General features: G+C 39.8%; 1 pseudogene; it reads left to right on the forward strand.

The window, feature by feature from the left end:
- Positions 1-7,153: 7,153 nt before the first annotated feature.
- On the forward strand, positions 7,154-8,567 carry LOC100721540 (large ribosomal subunit protein uL22-like; annotated as a pseudogene).
- The last annotated feature ends 471 nt before the right edge of the window (positions 8,568-9,038 follow it).

Genomic DNA, 9,038 nt, shown 5'->3' on the forward strand with positions numbered 1-9,038 from the left:
TAAAGTCAAACAAAGAACTTGTTCCAACCAAAAAATCTATTCACATCACCCAGACACAGGGAGGATACAGAGAGGAAGGTGTCTCCAGCTGGCAGGTAAAGACTACATCACAGACTGGTGGATGGAAAAGTTTTCAGTTAAATTCATTGTTTCAACTGAAGGACAGCTTCATAAATAACAGGGCCTGCTATTCACCACCAAAAGGCTCTTTATGGAGAAAATTCTATATGAATAAATGTAAGAGATCAAAGAGCATTTCTACTCCCTTGACTTAGATCTCTTACTACTTTGTGATGTTATTTTATTTTTATTTTAAAATGAAATTGACTAGCTTGGCTGTAAACACCTGGGACACCCATCCTGACCTAGCTGCCTCACACTGCCCGCCCCCAGGCCTGCCCCTCTGTGGTAACACCTGGCCCACTCTGGCAGGCCTAATCACCTGGGACTGCTGCCACTGGGCCCACCCCTCTGTGGGAACACGTGGGCTGCCCTGGAAGGCCTGGGTCACCTCAGACTGCCACCACAGGCCCACCCCTTGGGGAACTCACCTACCTCCTGGACCTAGAACTGCAGTTGATCTTTGGATCCAACCCCTTCTCCCAGAACCTTGGACTACAGTGAATTACTATGTGTGCTGGATGGGAGACTCAGGAACCCCTCACCCAAACAGAAGACCTCAGCAGGCTCCAGTCAATGTGGTGAGTTTGCCCCTAAAACAGAGGTCTACAGTGGGTAAATAGGAGCCAAAGTGAAACTCCCTCCAACTGTAAGACCTTGATGAACCTGGCAAGACAGTGGGTAGTCCACTCCTCCATACAGAGAACATCAGACAGGTTGAAGAGTGCGCCAATAAGGCCTCCACCAACTTGGAGAAAATTAAAAGAGCTTATGAGACACCCAGTGACACACAGGGCCTCAGCTGATACAAACACTATAGACAGGGAGATCTTGTGACCTGCATCAACTTGAAGACATAGCAACAGCAGGAAGTAAGAGTTGACCTACATCAGTATGTCTAGGCTAGTCAGCCCAGAAAGAATATAGGACTCACACAACAGGTGCTATAGGAGGAATTCAGGTGACTGGCCCTCCTCTACATTGCGGTACCCAGCAATTGGACAAACATCAACCACACAGTAGGACCCTAAAACTCACATAATGGGCAGCTGAAACTGTTGGGATTGAAAGACCAAATATTTACCCAAAAGGTGAAAATGACAAAACAAAAAGGCAAATGAAATCTCAAACATCCAGTCCATCAAGAGCAAATACAGGTGACACTGAAATAGGGGACTTTAAAAGTCATACACCAATAATCTCTGAAAAGATAGCAAATGAATTAAAGAAACAAATCTATGAGGCTATGGAGGAAATCAAATTAGAAATAATGTCTTACATAAAGACAGAAATAACCTAATAAATAAGTTGCTCAATATAGCTAGAAAAGAAATAGATTTAAAAAATACAGGAGCATGGGAAATCAATTGAAATGTTGAATGAACAATGCAGAAAACAAGCATAATCCATGAAACAAAAAAACTCTATTGAAAGCTGGCAAAACCATTTAAATGGAGCTGAGGATAGAATTTCAGACCTTGAAGATGAGATTGCAGATAGCCACCATGAAAGGGTAGAACTTATAAAAACAACAAAGCAGCATGAAATGACAATCCAGCAGCTTCAAGACAATGCCAAGAGAAACAGTATAAGACTACTAGGCATCAGTGAAGATGAGGAGTCAATGCAAATGACGTAACTAAACTATCGACAGAAGTAATAGCAGAAAGTTTCCTGCACATAGGGGAAAAAATCTGATATACAAATAAGTCAGGCATATAGAACACCAAACAGTTATAACCAACATAAATCTATACCCAGACACATAATAATTAAGATCCCAGACACACAGCATAGAAACAGAATACTAAAAGCTGTTAGATAAAAGACACAACTCATCTATCAAGGAAAGCCTATCAAAATCATGGCAGAATTGCAGCCTTCAAGTTAAGATGAGCTTGGAGTGAAGTATTTCAAGCCCTGAAAGAAAACAACTTTCAACTCAGACTGAAAGACATGCTAGATAGAGATAAAAATGACCATAGTCTCCAGAACAACAACAAAAAGAAATCACCAGCCTGGAGAAGAAAATAACAAGGGAGAAAAGCAGGAAACCAGCAGTAGGAATGCAACATGGCCAGTACATATCAGTTATATCCATAAATGTAAATGGGCTCAATTCACCTATCAAAAGAAAGAGGTTGACATAATGGATCAAGAAACATGATCCCACAATACGCTGTGTACAAGAAACACATCTGCCCCAAAAAAGAAACTCATAGATTAAAAGTCAAAGGGTGGAAAACAGTATTGCATGCAACTGGAACACAATAAAAAGGAGATGTAGCTATTCTGCTTGCAAACAAAGTGAACTTCAAACCTAAGAGGATTAAAAGAGATAAAGAAGGCCACTATATACTTGTAAGTGGAAAACTACAAGAGGAAGAATTAATGAATTTTTTTTGTCTTTTTCCTTCTTATTGGTACCAGGGATCGAACTCATGACTGCCTGCTTTCTTTTTTTTTTTTTTAAGAGTAGAATATATTTATTGAGAGAGAAAGCTTCTGTCAGAGAGAGAGAGAAGAGGCCCCAAGTGGGTTGCCAAGGACTCTGTCCTTTCCAAGGACTTTTATAGAGCAAAACCATGGGGTGAGATGCGTCCAAGGTGGGGAAAGACTGGGAACTCACAAAGTAGATGGGCATAAGGTGGGGCATAACGATAGTTAGCCAGTAAGATTAGTAGTTCAGGTAAAACTGATTAAATTGGGGACAAATTGGGAAGCAAATCAGGTAGAAAGCGGGCATTCTTAGAGAGCAGTGACTCTTCTGTAGGGTGTTGGGATGGTGATTCCTGACTTCCTCTGGATGATAGAGAACTTTTTAGAATATCAGTCCTTAGGATGTGTGGGTACATTTGTTTGATCTTTTGTCTTGAGGCTTGCCACAGCAGGAGCTGTCAGTGTTTCCCATAGTTGCAAGGTATCTGGGCTTCTGCACTGGTTTCTTCAAGGACTCAGCCCTGTCTCACTGCCTATAGTATTTCTTTTTTTTTTTTTTACAAGTTATACAGATTTCCAGAAGAAAAAAATGAACAGTAGGAAATCACTAGTTAATGGATTACATATTGCCATCTTAAAAATAATTGTTCAAGTCACAAAATTAAAGCTTGTAGAGTGGACATTCCAACAATGATACTGCAAACAGTTCTGTTCAATGATCCAATAAAACTCTGTGATATCATTTTCTGTCTTATACACTTAAATATACATGCAGTTATATAGTTTAGAGCACTTTCTTTTCCTCTCTTTTGTACAATGACTATTACACATTTTGGGTTTCATTGCTCCCACGGTTCTTATTGCTTTTTTGGAAGAGAGTAAAACCAAATGAGACATAACAGGACAGAATCGGTCAAGTCAAAAGGGTGGACATAATAGATAATATAAAAACATAATACAAGGTGATCATCAATGGTTACCAATAATGCCTCCCGCTACCTCTAATAGAATTGCCTATATCATTAGTTATAATACAATTGAACAAAATAGTAAAGAACAAAACTGACAAAACCAAAACATTGGAGACATTGTAGGTCTTCAAAAGTAGATAAAAGTCAACGAGAATGGGCGTTATAATGAATCTCATTATCTTCTCAGCTGATGCCTAAACTTTCGAACCTGATACTATCCATCAAAACAGAATAGGGGAACATCAGTCAAAAACAAGATGGTGAGAGTAATACAGGGCTTCAAATCGAGATAATAGAAAGTCAAAGTGGGTTACTATATTATATCCTGCTATTTTTTCCCTTTAATTAAATGGATAAAAATTAAAAAGTAAATAATGGAGTGGAGATTGAGAAAAAAGAGGGCATAACAGTGAAACAGCGCAGATCAAAACATAACCATTTAAGCAGAATAGTGTTTCACCACCAGATAATTCTGACCTAAAAGTAGTTACCATATTGACTCTTTCCTTGAAGTCCTTGAGTACAACTTCATATACTGTAGCATTAAGTATATCAGAACAATGTAAAACCATTTAAGAGAATGACAGCATTACAGAATATTTAAAATTGACTAACAGAAAATGAACAATGGTTTCTGTATAATCTCTTTGTCTTTAAAAGGTTTTTGCTTATACTATCGTACATAATAAAATCCAATTAAGATACAACCTGTTTAGACCATTGGAGACAGAAGAACAAAAGCTAGATGAGACTTCAAAACAAGATGATACTAAATCAGTATTACCTATTAAGATATCATTTTCTCTAAAATAGCTGTTCCTATCATCCAATCCTCTCTGTCTCATTTCTGTTGAGCTCTTTTTTTGGTCAGTAGCTGTCAGTTTGTCTTCTTCATTTTGTTCTCTGCTCCATTCATTGTGGCCTCCCCGCCACCATTTCTGGGTTCTTTGTATTTTTCTTTTTTTAGAATATCCTGCAATACTTTCTATAGGGTTGAATTGGTAGTTGCAAATTCCCCCAGTTCCTCTTTATCCTGAAAGCACCTTGTTTTTCCATCAATTTCCAGGGACAGTTGTGCAGGATATCTCAATCTTGGCTGGAGATTATTATCTTTCAAAGCTTGAATTATTTCCCCCCATGCTCTTCGTGATTTGATGGTTTGTGCAGAGAAATCTGCTGTAATTCTGATGGGTGTTCTCTTGTAAGTGGTCTGTTTCTTGTCTCTTACAGCTTTTAATATTCTGTTCTTGTATTGAATTTCTGGAATTTTTATTATTATATGCCTGGGTGTTTCTCTGTTAGGGTTGTAGGTAGCTGGGCTCCTGTATGCCTCATACATCTGAGTATCTTTACCTTTTGCTAAATTAGGAAAATTCTCCTGGATTATTTCTGTGAGTAGCTTTTGTAGTTCACTTGTTTGTGTCCCTACTTCTTCTTTTATGTTCTTAATCCTTAAGTTATGGCTCCTCTTATCATCTTCTTGTCTTTGTATTATTGCTGTTTGTTTCTTTGTTATTTTTAAGAAGTTTTTCATTTCATTCTCCCATATTACAAGTCTGCCCTCCAGCTCAGATAGTCTGTCCTTAGTTTCTTTCAAGCTGTTATGCCAGTCTTGGATAGACTGCTTAATTTCTTGATAGTCCCTTTGAACCTGCTTCATGTACTCTATGCTTTCTCTGTTTTCTCCATCAAACAATTCTCCCCTCTTTTTCTGTTCTTCCATTCCACCATCTGTTTTTTCCTGGTTGGTGCTTAGCATTTCTCTAACTATTCTGCATACTTCTAGCTTCAGGTCGTTGATAACTTCATTCCTGAATTGGTCTATGAGGCTTTCTATATGGCGCTTAATGTCTATTGGTGCGGTGTCCGCTATGGCCTGTTTCTCAGAATTGGGGGCCGAGGAGCCTTTCTTGTTGCTTCCCTTCCCCATTTTCTCCATTCCTTATAAAATGCAAGCTTACAAAGGAGGCCCAGCTTCCCTGCCTGTCAGCCACAGCCTGATCAAATTGCGCTGGCTAGGTGTTCCCGCCCACTGCTGCACACCAGGGAGTTACGGACTAGGCAGCCTACGCGGGAGTCACCCCTCCGGCCAACCGTCAGGCTCTGGGATCTGGGTTAGGCCAGCCTACCAAGTCCGCCCGCAGCTTCACGCAGGCCAGGCACTTTTCACCAATCCCGTCCGAGAGGGGAATGTGTAGCTGGAGTCGCCACCGGTCCCTGCTCTTACAGGACTGCCCGAGCCCAGAAAGTCCTCCTCTGGAGTCAAACTGTGGTGGAGTGTCAGTTTCTCTCACTCACCTCGCCACCAGTCAGTGTACGCCTCCTTGTCCGTCCTGTTTTCGACTCCGTTCGCAGACTCCCGTTCCCAGGGCTTCTGCGCATCTCTCCTTGCCGAGCCGCTGTGGAGGCAGTCAGCCGCCGAGCGGCGGGAAATCCAAACCGCGCTTTCCAATGGCGCGGGGTCCAGCCTCCACATCGAGACTTTTCTGTTCCTATTTTAGCGCCAGGACTGCATTCCAAGTTGGTTTCTCTCAGCCCAGTTCGTTCCTGAGTCAGCAGAGCATATCTCTACCGGCTCATGTCTTCTTAGTCCGCATCATTCCTGATTTCTGAGCCGAGCCTTTCAGAGAGCCTCCGGTAGTTGCTGTTAACTATCCGCCATGTTCTCCCGGAAGTCATGACTGCCTGCTTTCAAGGCAGGCGCTTATGCCACTGAGCTAAATCCCCAGCCCCAGAATTAATGATTTTAAACATATATGCACCAAATACAGGAGCACTCAACTATATAAGACAAATACTAAGGGACATTGCTAAATTTCTTTTAGATCATTGAACATAAGAGACTACACTGTCAATGTTTGAGTGCCTAGCCACTTTTTATGCTTTGATTTTGTAACTTTAACAACTATTGTTAAGATCACAATATGTAATGTATGAACTAGCAATTTTACGATGTTAATTTTTTGGAATTCTGTATTCTACTTTTTTCTCACTTTTTCTATTTTGTTTTTTTAATTTTCTCTTCTTTAAATAAAAATTTTAAAATATGAAATTAACTATACATAAGGAGCTGTATATATTTTGTTGATGCTCCATAAGCTTTTAATTTTGTAAATAATTTTTAAACTATTCATTTTTAAGTTGTTCTTCATACAAGAGCTCACTATGTTTTTCAGGCTAGTCTCAAACTCCTGGATTCAAAGGATTCTGCCTCAGTACTGGGATTGCAGGCATGTGCCAACATAGCTAGTGTACATGCAAGTTTCTCCACTATTATATTTACATTGTCTCTATAGTAGATTTTGACCAAAGACTTTCATTTTTTGAATTTTTTTTGAAACAATGTATTGTTACATAGTTCTGACTGGATGGCTGAACTCAGTCTCACAGCAATACAACTGCCTCAACCTCACAAATACTAGGATTACAGGTGTGTACAACATACCCGTTACTCTTTAAAAGGCTGAGAGATGTTTTGTTGTATCATGTGAAGAATCAGTTCTTACTAAATTAGTACTGATTTGGGATCTCTATCCTAAAACAGAATCAAAGATGACATGCAAAAAAGGTTTTTAAAATAAAATGTTTACCTTTTCCTGTAAGAGACCTGAGGTGACTGTGAAATGGTTCACTATTCTCTTGCCTCAGAAAACTCCACAAAATCACACAAATCAAGAGGCTCAAATCTTCATGTTCACTTCAAGGACACCTGGGGAACTGTCCAGGCCATCAAAAATATACATATTCAAAAGGCCACCAGGTATCTGGAGGATGTCACATTAAAGAAACAATGTGGATACACAGACCACGGGGAGGAGAACAGGAAGCCAACAAGAAGCCAAGCCCTCCCTGTGAGTTGGCGTCACGTGCGAGCCACGGGAAGGAGAATCAGACACCAGCCCCTTCTGGCATTCAGGCTGGGAAACAAGAAGAGCCAAGGTCAAGCCCACCTCCATAAACAACCAGCTGATCCAGAGAAACACAGGCTGAGATGATGGCTATTGAAATGGAATACAGCTTGATGCTTGTAATGTTTAGTTAGCATTTCATTGACTTTGCAGGTCTAAAGCCAACGGTCTGATCATCTATTTAGAGGATAACAATACATAGTATAGCATCTATGGGGATCGCCTTCTGAAAGTGGTAGCCATTGTGAATTCCCTATTATCTTGTTTTAAAGTCCTGTATCACTTTCATTGTTTTGTTTGGTTAGGTTCTATTCTGTTTTGTTTTGTTTGATTTTATTATATCTTGATGGCATGGACAGCTGTTTGAAAGATAATAAAATATATTATGGAGACCATTTTGGATTTACTACTGCCTTATTTTGAATTCCTGTACCACAGTTGCTGTTTTGTTTTTATTGGTTCTATTCTGTTCTGTTTTGTTTGATTTTACTATGACGGAAGGTATGGGCAGCTATTTTGAAGACAATAAAAGGCAATGTTGTAGTCATTGTTGATTACCTGTTGTTTTTGAAGTCCTGTGTCACACTGATTTGATTTGATTAGCTTTATTCTGGAATTTTATTCTCTTTAAAATAAAAATTACAAAAGAAATAAATAGGAAGCAGTGGATCTAGGGATTCAACTCAGCAGCGTAAGTGCCTGTCTGGCAAATGCAAGGTCATGAGTTGGATCCCCAGTACCAAAAAATAAAAAAGCAGTGTGTGCCATCCCAGCGTTACATGGTAGAGTCAGTAGGTGAGTCCAGGCCAAACAGTGAGTCTGGGCGCAAGGTTGGTAGCCCAAAAAGAGTGCTAAATTTTTGCTGCTTAAAAATGCAGAGAGTATGGCTGAACTGAAGGATTGAGATGTATATTCTCTGGACATTAAGCATATCCAGGTGAACAAAGCACCCAAAGTGCACCGCTGTCCTTGCAGAGCTCATGGCTGGATTCACCCATTAGTGAGCTCCCCCTGCCACAGTGAGAGGATCCTTACCAGCGAGGAACACATTCTACCTAAACCACAGGAAGCAGTTGCATGGAAGAGAAAGATATCCCAGAAGAAACAAAAACTTATAGCGCAAGAATAAATTAAGCATAAAATAAATGCAAATAAAAGAGAAAAATAAAATGTTTTTTCACAAATAGCTCATTTGATGAAATGGTATTTCTTTCTTTTTTCCTGAGACCAAAAATCAGAGCTTAAGTGTTCTTTTATTTCTATATTTGATCCTTGGAGGTAGATCTGTGGATTAAGTGACACATTGCTAACATTCATGATTCATAAAGGTCATGTTAAGACCAAAGTCATCCTGTAGATAAATTTAAATTTTCTCTCCCTTTTATTTCTTTCCTCTTCTTGTTTTGCTTCCTTCTGCCTTTTTCTCTTCCTTCTGAAACTTAACTCTCCTTGTGGTGATCTGAAGAGGTAGGGTCCTTAAGAAATCGGTTGATGTTTATAAAAGGGCTAGTGGGACCTAGACGAGCCCACTTTTGCCCTTCTGCCTTTTGCTGTAAGGGGACACAGTCTGTGATCCCTGGAACAGAGTAGCCAAAGGCGT

This window comes from Cavia porcellus, unplaced genomic scaffold, assembly GCF_034190915.1.
Source record: "Cavia porcellus strain 051 isolate PalLab524CR breed Dunkin Hartley unplaced genomic scaffold, mCavPor4.1 scaffold_19, whole genome shotgun sequence".
Classification (NCBI taxonomy): Eukaryota; Metazoa; Chordata; class Mammalia; order Rodentia; family Caviidae; genus Cavia; species Cavia porcellus.